We start from the raw sequence: 13,209 nt of genomic DNA, 5'->3' as shown, positions 1-13,209 counted from the left end.
TCATCTGTGGACTTAAACAAATGACATCACTGATACCATTAATCTTTCATAATTGTTGAGCGCAAGTTGTGCTGAATACAGTGCCAGACAGAAATCACCTGTAAACAAACAAAATCAACCAGTGGAACTGAAGGTTAGATTTTATTTGGATTTGCATAGTTTATCACTGTCTGTATCCTTTCAATCAGAGTCAAAGTTTACAGTAGCTGCTTAGCATGGCCATCTAAAGTTTACAGTAGCTGCTTTAGCATGGCCATCTGGGTGCAAAATGCATCTTTCTCCATTGATAGCCATTAAAAGTCAGCCATGTCTAACTCGTCAAGGAAAAAAAAAGAAAAAAAAAAGGAGACAGAGGCAGCAGTTGTGAGTTGGGTGGCCAACCCTAGCTCTGTCCCTGCATAAACTGCATTATATATTTTTAATGCAGCTACACTGGAAAAATTATTCACTTGTGTTAACACTTGTGTATACACTGTATTAATGTATTCCATCAAAAGTTTCTGACCAAAAACTGGAGTGGAAATTTGCTTTACAAAAGTCTTGCAGAAAAAAGGTGTGATGGTTACCCTTAACAATTCCTGATGGAAATTAGACATCTACTGTACCTGGTCAAAATGACATCTTTACTGAACATAATACACTACTTAGAAAAAGTCTGATTGGAACAGGTCAGACTGACCAAGAACAAGAGATTTGGGGTGCCAGATGTAGCTTCTTAATGCAAATTTACATTTGTTTCTGTTCATGGATGTTTTTCCCCAAGGTTTTCTTTGAGGTATAACTTACAATACAGTAGATGGCACAGTGGTCAGGAGGTATTATGTTTTATACATGTGCCCTCTTTGCAACTGTGTCAACAAGCAAAAGGGAGTCGAACATAAAATAGCAAATGCTGCAAAGAAACTGATTTGTCTCACCACCGCTGTGTTCCTATAAATCATACAGAGCCAAGCACAGAATAGAAAGAGCCAATGCCCCTTTTCCACAATATATTACATATCAAGTTAGGTGAAAACATTTGGATAATAAAACATAACAGATAATTTGTTCAGAATGTCGGGGGCAGAATATATTATGCTAATTATACAATTTTTTACGGCCATGGCTACTAGACCTATTCAACTATCAGTCATGTTTGTTTTGTTGGTGTCACAAAAATATGCTCATATATGCAAGAACCCACTACATTAGAGAACAGGCTGTTTACCAACCCAAACACCTCATCTGTGGACTTAAACAAATGACATCACTGATACCATTAATCTTTCATAATTGTTGAGCGCAAGTTGTGCTGAATACAGTGCCAGACAGAAATCACCTGTAAACAAACAAAATCAACCAGTGGAACTGAAGGTTAGATTTTATTTGGATTTGCATAGTTTATCACTGTCTGTATCCTTTCAATCAAGAGTCAAAGTTTACAGTAGCTGCTTAGCATGGCCATCTGGGTGCAAAATGCATCTTTCTCCATGATAGCCATTAAAGTCAGCCATGTCTAATTTTATATTTTGTACATTTTCCTTTTATATTTCTCAAAAGAAAGTAAAAATATCAAACGACAAAAAATAGCCTTTTAAATTAGGATAACCTCACACTCCTGTTAAATTCTGAAAGATAAGATGCTTAATGAATTTACTGTGCTATTTCAAATGTTAAGAATTAAAGCTCACAAATACTAACAGCATACGTATAATCAGTGTTGGGCAGTAACCAGTATCACATTAAGCCTTTGCGGGGCCTGGACTAACGCAGCTTGACTAACATCTACCCTCAGGTATTTGTATTAGTATTTATTAAGCACAGATAAACACAACAGCAGCTGACCATAGTGCTGTACCAATAAAATAAAAAAAAATAAAAACTGTAAAAAGAATAATATCAGTGATCTCAAAAGTTAATTTAACATACAAAGTTTAAAAAGTCAATAAGAAAATAAGATTTCCGTTTTTTATCTCATAGACGGAATTTGAAGCTTTCACAGATAAAGGAAGTTATTACATAGCCTAGGTACAACTTTTGCAAATAGTGGATCTAAAAGGTAGATAGTATGTTTTCTAGCTGAATGTTGTGCTCACGATCAATAGTCACATCTTTGCATTCAACCAAACTGATTTGCAGAAATCAAAATATGATTCCTGCTCGTTGTGAAGCGGACCGACTAGGTGTCAGAGATTCTGCTTGGATTTAAAGCCCTCCTTGAATGGCTACATTCTCAATTCAAACAATGCTTTGGAAAAATATTTATTTGTTATTTATTTATATGTATGGCCTAGGTGGTCATACAGCATATGCCTGCAAATAAGGGCAAACTGATTCCTTAAATACAGGATGATTCCATATTATGTGGAACAGTTGGCAACCCTATATAAAATGCAATAGAGAATTGACTCAGGGCCCCCCTAGTGTTCGGGCCCTGGGCTACAGCCCATGTTGACCATCAGGATAGCGCGGCCCTGGCAGGAATGCATTACTTAGTAACGTGTTAATCAAATCGAATCTAATTTAATTGTGCATCAAATCTAATTGAATCATTCTAAACTGGCAATATTCGCTCTTGAATCGAACTGAAAACCTATGAACATGACTAAGTAACATGATTACTTTTAAAAGGAGTAATTTGTAATCAGCAATTTAATTTAATTTTCAGAGAAACTTGCTCACGCTGCGTGTAATAGGCCTACACATTAACGCTGCAATATTTTACATTCATAACCCAGCATACTTGTAGTCTTGTATGTTTCTTCAAAAAATTGTGTAGGTTGTCTTTGATTTTTACATGATTGCAAGGTGCTTGTTATTTAATACATTTTAATAGATGAGTACATTTGTGTATAAAGTATCAGTGTTATGTATATAGGGGTGTGCGGTGATTTTTTGATTGTGGAGGATAAAAATGTCTCACAATCTGCTTTTGTAGTATTGTGCTACAGCGCACATTCTATCAATTTCTAGCGCCTCTGTCTCAATGTACTACTGCACAGCACGACATACATTCACATCAGTGTTAACTCTGTGGAAGAGTTACTATCACAGGAGACTGCGCATAATTGCAATCACAAAAGTACATTATTTGCATTTGCTTTAAAGCCTTGCCTGTTAAATGGTTCTTTCGATTGCTGTTCTGACACAAGTTTTCTTGCAGTGCATTCACCCGAAGCGTGCGCACACTAAAAAACCTGTCAACAGCGCCTTATTTACTGACTAAGTTATCTTTTGCACTAATACTGACAAAACACATAAGATTTACATATAATTTGGTTATGTCTAAAATTAAAGTAAACTTTTGATAAAAAAAACTAATTTGTGCGTACCTGTATATTAGATGTGCAGTTACCTTGGAAGGCTTTGTCTTTATAAAAGGGAAATTAGTTTGGCTGTGCTGCTCAGATAGCTTGCAATAGTAAAACCAACATGACAAAGAATTGTGATAAAATTTTGAATCGTGATATTTAATAAATAATTAAAATAAGATTGTTATATGACATTTTTGCCATATCGCCCACCTCTGTGTGTATATATAAAGCATGTACATGTTAATATACAATCAGACAATGTTGAGGACCATCATGTTAAAATATTTAATACAATATTTGAGAATTTTTGAAAGAATTACACTTAGGAGCATTTTTACAAACCTCTACACTTGAGAAAAAACAATTAAATAAATTGTGCAAAAGATTTCCCCCCAGAAACTTCTAGTAAATTTCACAATAAATTAAAAAGAAATAGCATACATTGAATTATGGGTAGAAAGACTAAAACATATTTAAATTACTTTGAAAAATACATTAATTAAAAATATTATTTTTAAATGTAAATAATCCTAAGATTTTTTTTTTTCATTATAATTATAGGTTTTCAATTATATAATTCTAAGAACCACCACTGAGATGAATAAGAACGCTAACATAGCTTTTCCAGGTATTACAGACCTTGCTAACAATGACTGTTCCAGTAAAACAGCTCAAGTTTAATCCTACAGTTACTTTAGTCAAAAATATAAAAGATCCTCACCATCCAACAATCATAATTAGCCATTTAGTAAAGTCTGCCATTCAGGATATTCAAGTGTCCAGTGGTAATGAAAGGATGAGAAATGTCTTATGTAAAGTAGGTGATTTAATAGCCTCTGTTTAAGTTTGACCTTCGGGAGTGGAGTGGAAAGGCTCTTAGCTTGGCACAGAGAGCGAGAGCATTTGCTGCACCACTTCCTTGCACATTTAGCTCCTCTATCCAGCCATTAGACAAAAATCTGGGCCTAAATTCATCATGTGGTTTCTGGCACGGGACCACAGTTGCCCAGGGGAACATGTAGAACCAGCAGGCTACATGTCTGTGAGGATCTGGCTTAATTTGACCCATCAGGGTGGCTGTGGATTCAAAGAAGCCAATTTAAACTTATATAGTTTGGGCTGAAAGAGTTTTAGATGTTGAACTGTGAAATTTAGATGATCTGGACCGATAACATGCCTCTTAGTGGATTTGGCTCCAGTCCCTGTTGTCCACGTATCAAGGGGCCCAAAAGGGATTTATTCTCCAGGTCTGTGAGCGCCAGCAAAAAAGGAATACGGGGATGGCATTTACCTCTACGGATAAATCAGTTGGGTGTGTTCACTGATCTTAGAACTTTAAAATCCTTTTAAAGTAAAACAGTTCATTATGTTGCCCAATCTCTCAAAAGGAGTATCTCCTTTGGGATAAACAGCCCATTGTGTTCACAGTAGAACCTCTCAAGATAAAGTCATCCATTATGTTCCTCGATCTAAAAACAAACATAACCTCTCAGGATAAAACCTGCTCACCGGGCTCTCTGATCTAGGGACAGCAGTTAGCCTTCGGGATAAAGCAGTTCACTGCATCTCCTGATCTAAGTACAATGGCTACTGTACCTTTGGGGATACATCAGTTTGTCACGTTGCCTGAGTCGGGAACAGTTTATGACTGATCCTGGTTCAGTGAGCTCCCTTCTGCCCCAAACCTCCTGCAAGGCACTCCAGGGAGAACTCTTGGTTCTGACTTAACAGCATGTCCCATTCACAACTGCTGTCTTGGAGGACAGTAACATCAAAAGAAGGTGATTTGTTATGTTTATTAACCGTTTTGAAGGGACATGCAGGTGATGTTCTGAAAAGCACATTAAGTCACTTGAACACCAGGATGAATGGTGGCCTACTGAATTAAATCAGCAGAGAATTTCTCCTTCCTATTGTCTTTTCTCTCTTTCATTTTTTTTTTCAGAGTCACAATCACACCAGAGCCCTCTGGAGTAATTTGTATTGATTAATGTTTCTCTGCAAATGGAGAATACCTTTCACAGATTGTGCCTCAGCTTAAGAACTTCCAGTCTTTCTTATCTGCTTTCCTCCACTCTTGCTTGCACACATTGATATGAATTACTTAATATTGCAGAATAATGCAAAATACTTCTGGGAATATTTTATCACATTTTACCCAAAGAATCTGTGAGTAGAAATGCACCATTAAATGAACACATTATTTGTAATGTGATTTTTTTCTTCTTCTTTTTTTTCTTAAAAAAGAAAAAAAAAAGAAAAAAAGGAAATCCCATTTTGTAGCTTCATTCCTGTGAATGCATTTTCACTTCCCTTAATGGAGCTTGCATCTTAATGGCTTACCATTGTTAAACAGGCTTCCAACCACCCGGAAAGCTTTTAAATAATGAATTTAATATGTCTAATTTTCTGCAACTCTGAAGTCAGTGTTAATCACAATTGATCTCTTACTTTTTGTTAGCAAGGTGGATTCTCTAAACAGCCTTTTGCACTGTATTTTAGTGCAAAAAACATCATATTCACAATTAAACAAGGACTAAATTATCAAAACATCACTGGGTCATGAATATTTCAATTAATTAATTGTCATTCAGTACAAACTCACCTCCCTTCTGTGCTAATTAGGCTCAATAGAAATCACACCTCATTCACAAAAAAAATAAAAATAAAATAAAAATAATTGCCTGGTGCAATTAATGTTAGTTTTTATTTTCTTTTGATTATGGCAGCAGTTATTCATCAAATGATGGAGAAGATAATTATAACTGGTCATATATCCAGTTGGTGATGTAGACTTGAACATTTTATAAATGTTAAAAATAACACAATTTAGGGTTCAGGATTGCAGTGGTGGAGCGTTCCTGTACGGTACTGGTAAATAATATCAGATTTTTTTATTTTGCTGCATCTACCACAACCAAGCACTCATTTTGTTGGCATAGTTGCAGTGTTAACTGAATTGCATAGCAGCTAAATCAGCGCAGATTGACCAGGCATGAAATAGAAATAATAATAATAATAATAATAATAATAATAATAATAATAATAATAATAATAATAATAATAATAATAATAATTATAAAATCACTAGGTGATTGTGTGTGCAAGTCAACCAAAAGTAGCTGGGCAATGATGAACTAATTATTATTTTTCTATTATTTAAATTTCTATTTATTAATTTTGCCTACTCAAAATCCAAATGGGCAAATTTGACTGTACATCTAAAAAAAAAAAGAAAAAAGGATGCAATCTGATCCAAATCTTCACTTTATTTCTGAGCACTATAGTGACAATGAGTTCTTCACAGCATGTTCTAATCAAAGTCTGATACTGCACTGCAAGGAGTGTCACTGATTGAAAATCATAGGACTAATAACCTTTTTCTCTCTGATGGCGCAGCCTGTTTTAAATGCGTCATTCGTTCTAATCAATTTCAGGTCATCAATATATATGCAAGTTTTTATCAACTATCATTGCTTTCCAATAGTTTCAAAAAGTATTTGGACACTTTTGCAACACTTTGTTTGGTTTCAAATAATAAAACAATAAATGTACTGTTCAAAATGATCATTTAACAACACTTTCTAGAGATAAACTGACCTAATGCAGGGCCCCACAGTCCTTTAATCCGACCCTGATTACAAGAAATTGCAAAAATGGAAATACTGAGAAAAGTTGTAACATTATTTGTTTGCAAATGGCTTCATGTTTGATATTTATTTATCCAATTAATTTTTTTTTTTTTTTTAGTATGGCTTAAGTTTCCCATACTTTTTGGGTCCACTGTATGTATACCAATTCTTCATGAATTTCCAAGTAGCTGATAGCACTATAGCATTCCCGTTTTTAGCATTTCACGCTTTTGTCTATTTTCCTCTTTCAGTTCTAATTGTAGTCTCAAAAAAACAAACAACAAAGAAAAAAACAAACAATATTATTTTCATTTTCATCTTATTCTTTCATTGTGTGTGTATGTGTTTGTGTTATACTAAATCTGTTTGATATACTTCCTGTCACTATGATCACTGCTCACCTCTTGTCACTGAGACGCTAATTAAAACACTTTGTTCTGTGAATTCATAGACAGGCATATTTTAATTAGCCAACAGAAAGTTATATCTCCTTTCTTTTGTGTTTAATTTAACACTTACTCTATTATTCATACACTGCAAATGTGCATTTATACATCTAAACAGAACCCATAGATTAGAATTTACAATGCTGTTCTAAGCAGACACATCAACAAACACCTTACTGTAAGTTCATGCAAATCACAATTAACAAAAAATATCTACAGGGTGCAAATCTCAGCTATAAGAAAACTACAATGTTTTATAGATCACAATGCAAGTTCTTGAAGTTTATATCCATAATCGATTCTTAACACAAAATGCCAAATGCTCACATTTATTCAGCTTGTCTCTATAAGCAAAGGTCAGAACTCACAGTTCACCAAACTCTACAGTTCTACAGTACATCTCAAAGTTTGAGTACAATTCTCTAATTAAAATTGTTTTGACACACAAAAGAGGCTAATAAATGTAAATCTTGCCGTTATTTTTTTATTTTTATTTTTTGTCTGTGTAAATGTTAACACTGGTGGTTAAAGATATGGAATAGTTAATAGTCAATACTGAAGAGTACGCAAAAGAGTAGCTGATCCATATGGGGGGGGGGGGTACAATGGAAGTCAATGGCTACCGTCAGCTGTACCGTACCAACTTTCTTCAAAATATCTTCTTTTGTGTTTAAAGTGTTAGTTCTCCCAAAAATTATGTCATGAATCACTCACCCTCATGTTGTTCCAAACCCATAAGCAGGGGCGTAGCACCAAATTTTGGGCCCTGGGTACAAACCATCTTGCTGGGCCCCCTTACCAAATACCATAGTGATACCAATGGGTGGGATATTTTGAAGAAAGTCGGTAACCAAACGACTGATGGACCCCATTGACTTCTATAGTAGGAAAAAAAAAATACTATGGAAGTCAATGAGGACCAGCAACTGTGTAATTGCCAACCTTCTTTAAATTATCTTCTTTTGTGTTTAGCAGGAGAAAGGAAACCATACAGGTTTGGAACAACTTGAGGGAGAGTAAACGATGACAGAATTTTCATTTTTGGGTGAACTGCCCCTTTAAAGTTTAAATGTGTACAATAACAATGTACCCATTTTGCTTATTTCCTCTTAACACTTAATTACTAATTACTAAGTGTTAAAACAGGCAATTCCGCTAAAAGCTCACCTTGTCTCACGGTCACATCCACCTCACTGTCACTGCTTTCACCTGGCCATGATGAGGGGCCTGCTGCTGCAGGGTCTGAAACTGAAATATATGGCTTCAAATGGTTGCTAAAATATCCTTTATTGTCATAATACCTTTTTGTAGGCTAAGTACAAGTTAATTGCTGATTATTTGCCTGTTTAAAATAAATGCAGACTATATAATCAAACTAGACATTCAGTCTTTACGTTTTAAAATAAGTAATTTTCAATCTTTAAGATGTGTATTAAACTGATAACAATCCTGAGCGTGCGCGAGCTAATTTGCATAACAATGCGGTAAAATAGGCGCTAACCATCTGTGTTTTCGCAGGTGTTAGATTTTGACAATGGAGGGAAATATACAGTGTTTTCATGTAAACTTCTGACTCTGGGGAGAACTCCTCCAAGAGTAGACATTTATGTAAAAACAATGTCAATGCTCGATTATGCATTTGGAGCCCACCTTTCTTTTCAAAAAACTGAGTGAGCAACTGCTTGCCCTCATTTAACTTTCTCTCTTTAATCTTCGTTTCTTTTCGTTTTTGAGCCCCTGATTTTCTTTTCTTAAGGAAAGATTCTTCCCCTGTCTTCTAAGTTCATATCAAGGCTAACTTCAGCTCCTGTCTTATTTTACTGTCTATGCTCCTGTCTCATTAACTGATTCACCGCTGGTCCGCAGCTGAAGCACCTGAACTGCGGGTCGTACCATTTACATTGATTCGAGAAGGGTGGTGGGGCCCTGCACAGAATGAAAATGACTTTGTTATACCAAACCAGTGCCTAACTACAAGTTTAGTTTTGCACAGGAACTTTTTTATTTGTACGTAAATGCTATACACATGTTAGTGCATGTATATGTACTCGGTACCCTTTACCCCCCCCAGTCCGACGCCCCTGCCCATAAGACCTCCGTTCATCTTCGGAACACAGTTTAAGATCTTTTAGATTTAGTCCCGAGAGATTTCTGTCCCTCCATTGAAAATGTATGTACGGTATACTGTCCATGTCCGTTTGGGAACCGGATATCACTAAACTGCAGTGTTGTGAACACGCTCACAACAGACACGGAAGAGAAGACAATGCTGAATAAAGTCTTAGTTTTGGTTATTTTTGAGCCAAAATCTATCTATCTATCTATGTAATAAAATGCTTGAGTGATGAGTTTTCATGTGTTATTGCACTTTATATATAAAAAAAGAATAAAAGAAAGAAAGAAAAAGAAAAACTTGAGAAAAAGTTCCCTCACTTTGTCAAGAAAATGATTGGCTTAAACCCAATGTGATAACATGCTACATAAAATTATGAGCCATTAAGTTCATCAGAAGATGATCTGAAACTTGAATACATTTTCCAGCATTTTATTTATTTAATTTCATATGAGTCAGGTTTGTCAATAACAAGGATTGTAATATAGCTAAATGCATTGCTTTAGGTTAAAGACATTGTCATGGAGATCTTTCATGCAGAGACATATCTACATGACAAATGAACAGCATTGTGGCCTATTACAATTCACTGTACTGCAATGGATTTCTTTGGCTGATTTAAATAAAAGCTCTTTAAAATTCATAATGCAAAATATACCTTCACTCTGAAAGTCCTAATAATAAAAAAGTCCTTATTTTTTTCACAAAATAATATTAAACTAATGAAGTATAAGTACTTTACAACCCTGTAAGTTACAAATTGGTGAAATATCAAACAAAGATGAGTGCAAAAACATATCTATATAAACTATATCATTATCCTTATATTAAAAAGCAACTTCAAGCACATGCAGGAGTTTTTCTCATTTCACTGAAGGATGATTCTGCTGGCTTGACACAAACTACACAGCACCTTTAGTATGAAATATTGCAGTTAGCTTAATACATTCTATCCGATCTATAACGGAGTCGCTCTGTGACTTTGTGTCAGTTTTAGATTTACTGCTGTTCAGGCTGGTGATTTTATTCACCAGAAAAAGAAAAAAAAAAGCTGAAGCCTTCAACATTTCTCATCATTTTTTTTCTCCTTCTCTGGTTTTTGTCCAGAATAACCTGCTGTCCATCTATTCTGACTGCCTGACAGGAAGAAGCAGAGCAGGTTTTTTTTTTTTTTATCCTCTAATAAACAGTTGTTTGCCTTTAGCTATTCTAGACGCTTCATCTCTTTCATTTAACCCCTCAGACATTTTTTTTATTATTCAAAAGATTCTGCCAGTGAGAAAGCATACAGTATGTAATCCATAACTCTCTGTCAGCATTAGCTAAAGAAGAGAAGTGATGGCCTCATTATTGGGACACTCAGTGAAGTGTGTCACATTAGAAGGGTGTCATTAAACCAAGGCTACCCTGTACTGCAGTTTCACACAAAACAGTTACCAAATTCTTAAATATCTGCAGTCCATGCAAGCATTCCACTTTTCATGTTTACTAATCATATGGCTAGTTCTAGCACAGGTGGGACAAAAAAGGGTTAAAAAAAAAGTTTAAATCAGCTGACAGGATGGTTATCAATACTTCATCACTGGCTACGTTTACACGCAAACAAATAATCCATTTTTAAACAAATTGATGGATCAGTTTGACTAAAAAGCCTTCATGTAAACACCTTAATCGAATCGTTTGAGCTCAATCGGAATGAAATTTCAATCGGATTGAAGGGGGTGGTTTATTTCTCTTCTAATATGATTAAGAGTGCATGTAAACACTTAATCAGATTGAATTACGAAACTGAAAGGACTGTGCATGTGCAATGACAAAGAAATAACGTGATATATGACGCGCAGATCAAGCAGCTCTTCCATTTAAATAAAGTGTAGTATAAATGCATGTCCTGTCATTATAAAACTCTCCTTTCACGGGACAACTGTGAAGTGGAGCAGGACAACCTTGCTTCGGATACTCATGCACAGACAACCCTTTCTGGGCTTGGGGAGGGGATTTTTTTTTTTTTTTTTGCATGATAAATACGAGCAGCACAGCAGTTTATATATTTATCCATAAAGGGATAAATATTAATTTTGCTGTTAAAAAAAAAATAACCTTAAGGAGAGTGGTTATTATGTGCAAACAGTGAGAAACTCTATATTTGTGCATTGTGTGCATGACAAAAAAAAAAAATAAAAATCTATTCTGATTTGAAGCTTGACAAATAAACCCACACATCAACTTGATCACTTTATTTAGCGTCCATGTAAATGTAGCCAATGTTTGAAAAGGCAGATTTTTTACCTTACAGTTTCGCAAGTGAAGTGTCACCAAACTCGATTAAAGTACTGATTGTGTTGATTTGGATTGCAGTTTTTCCAAATCCTCCGGATTGTAACACCTTTATGTTTTTTAGCCATCCCAGCCAAGTAAGTCCATGTAGTGCTGTTTCTAGGCATAGGCGAGCTACGCGGTCACCTAGGGCACCACCAGCTGAAGGGGTGCCAATGAGTGCTCATACTGGCACTACACTGCTACATTTTGGCAGGGTTGTGATAAAGAATGGCATGGTCACCCTGAAATATGACTGCTGCCCTCACTAGATCCCCCAACATCAATGTGTCAAACTGATGATGTCTGTATGCCATTGGATTAGAGCGCTGTCAATTGCTGCCTGATTGTTGCCTGCAAAGTTTGCATTTGGAGCACTCATCAATGCCATTAGAGCAATGGGCTCTGTCAGTGCTTTTGCAAGACAAGTTTTTATTTTTTATTTTTTTCATGCAAAAGCTAAGTTCAACGGCAAATTTAAAATATTGGTACAGTAAATAAAGTGCAGATTTGTCCAAAAGGTGTGCGTTTTTGCGCCAATGCATTGGATCAGTGTGTCATGTAATATTCTAATATAAACTTTAACAGCCAATTAAAAATAATGTAATGGTAAAATTGGCTAATTCACAAAATTAATCCATCCTTTATTAAACCGCTTGCCGAGTTTAATGCATCCTTACAAAGGTGTCAAAATGATGAATCAGTTGAATCACTTCTAACAGCACTTAATGGGAACAGCGTCCGCTCACATACAGGGCAGAGTATCACATTATTTAAAGGGGAAGGTCAGCACTAATGAGCAGAAAAGGATTAAGTAGCTGCATTGATTACTTTTATGCCATTGATCAGGCTTTTATATGTAGTTTGGGGTAACAAAAGGTTTTATAGGGTTGATTGAAATAATAATGCAATAACTGACACTTTAAATCAATGTTTCAAGCTACAAAAATTGAACAGATAAATACAAAATGTAGCCATTGATAATATCTAAACGTATCCAAATCCAAATGTAATAAAATTAATTTGTGTGTGATTTATGTGCAAATGATGTGCAATGTATTAGCTGCTAGGGATTGTTACATAGGGCTATACAGACATCAATTAGCAACACAACGATATTGCATCTGATAAATTGTGCAAAATGTTTATCTTAACAGTCAATTTTCAAATAATGCATTCAGATTTGTGGAACTCACAATGCGCTGAATCTCCACAAATTAGTGCTGTTACTATGACAACCAATTTGAATGGGACAAGAAACTGGTGACTGAAAATAATAATAATAATAAAATAATAATAATAACAATAATAATAATAATAATAATAATAATAATAATAATAATAATAATAATAATAATAATAATATAACTATTATTATAAATTTGATTATTAAACTATTAAAATGAATG

The sequence above is a fragment of the Carassius auratus genome, chromosome 14, assembly GCF_003368295.1.
Source record: "Carassius auratus strain Wakin chromosome 14, ASM336829v1, whole genome shotgun sequence".
Classification (NCBI taxonomy): Eukaryota; Metazoa; Chordata; class Actinopteri; order Cypriniformes; family Cyprinidae; genus Carassius; species Carassius auratus.
This window is presented reverse-complemented; position numbering follows the sequence as displayed.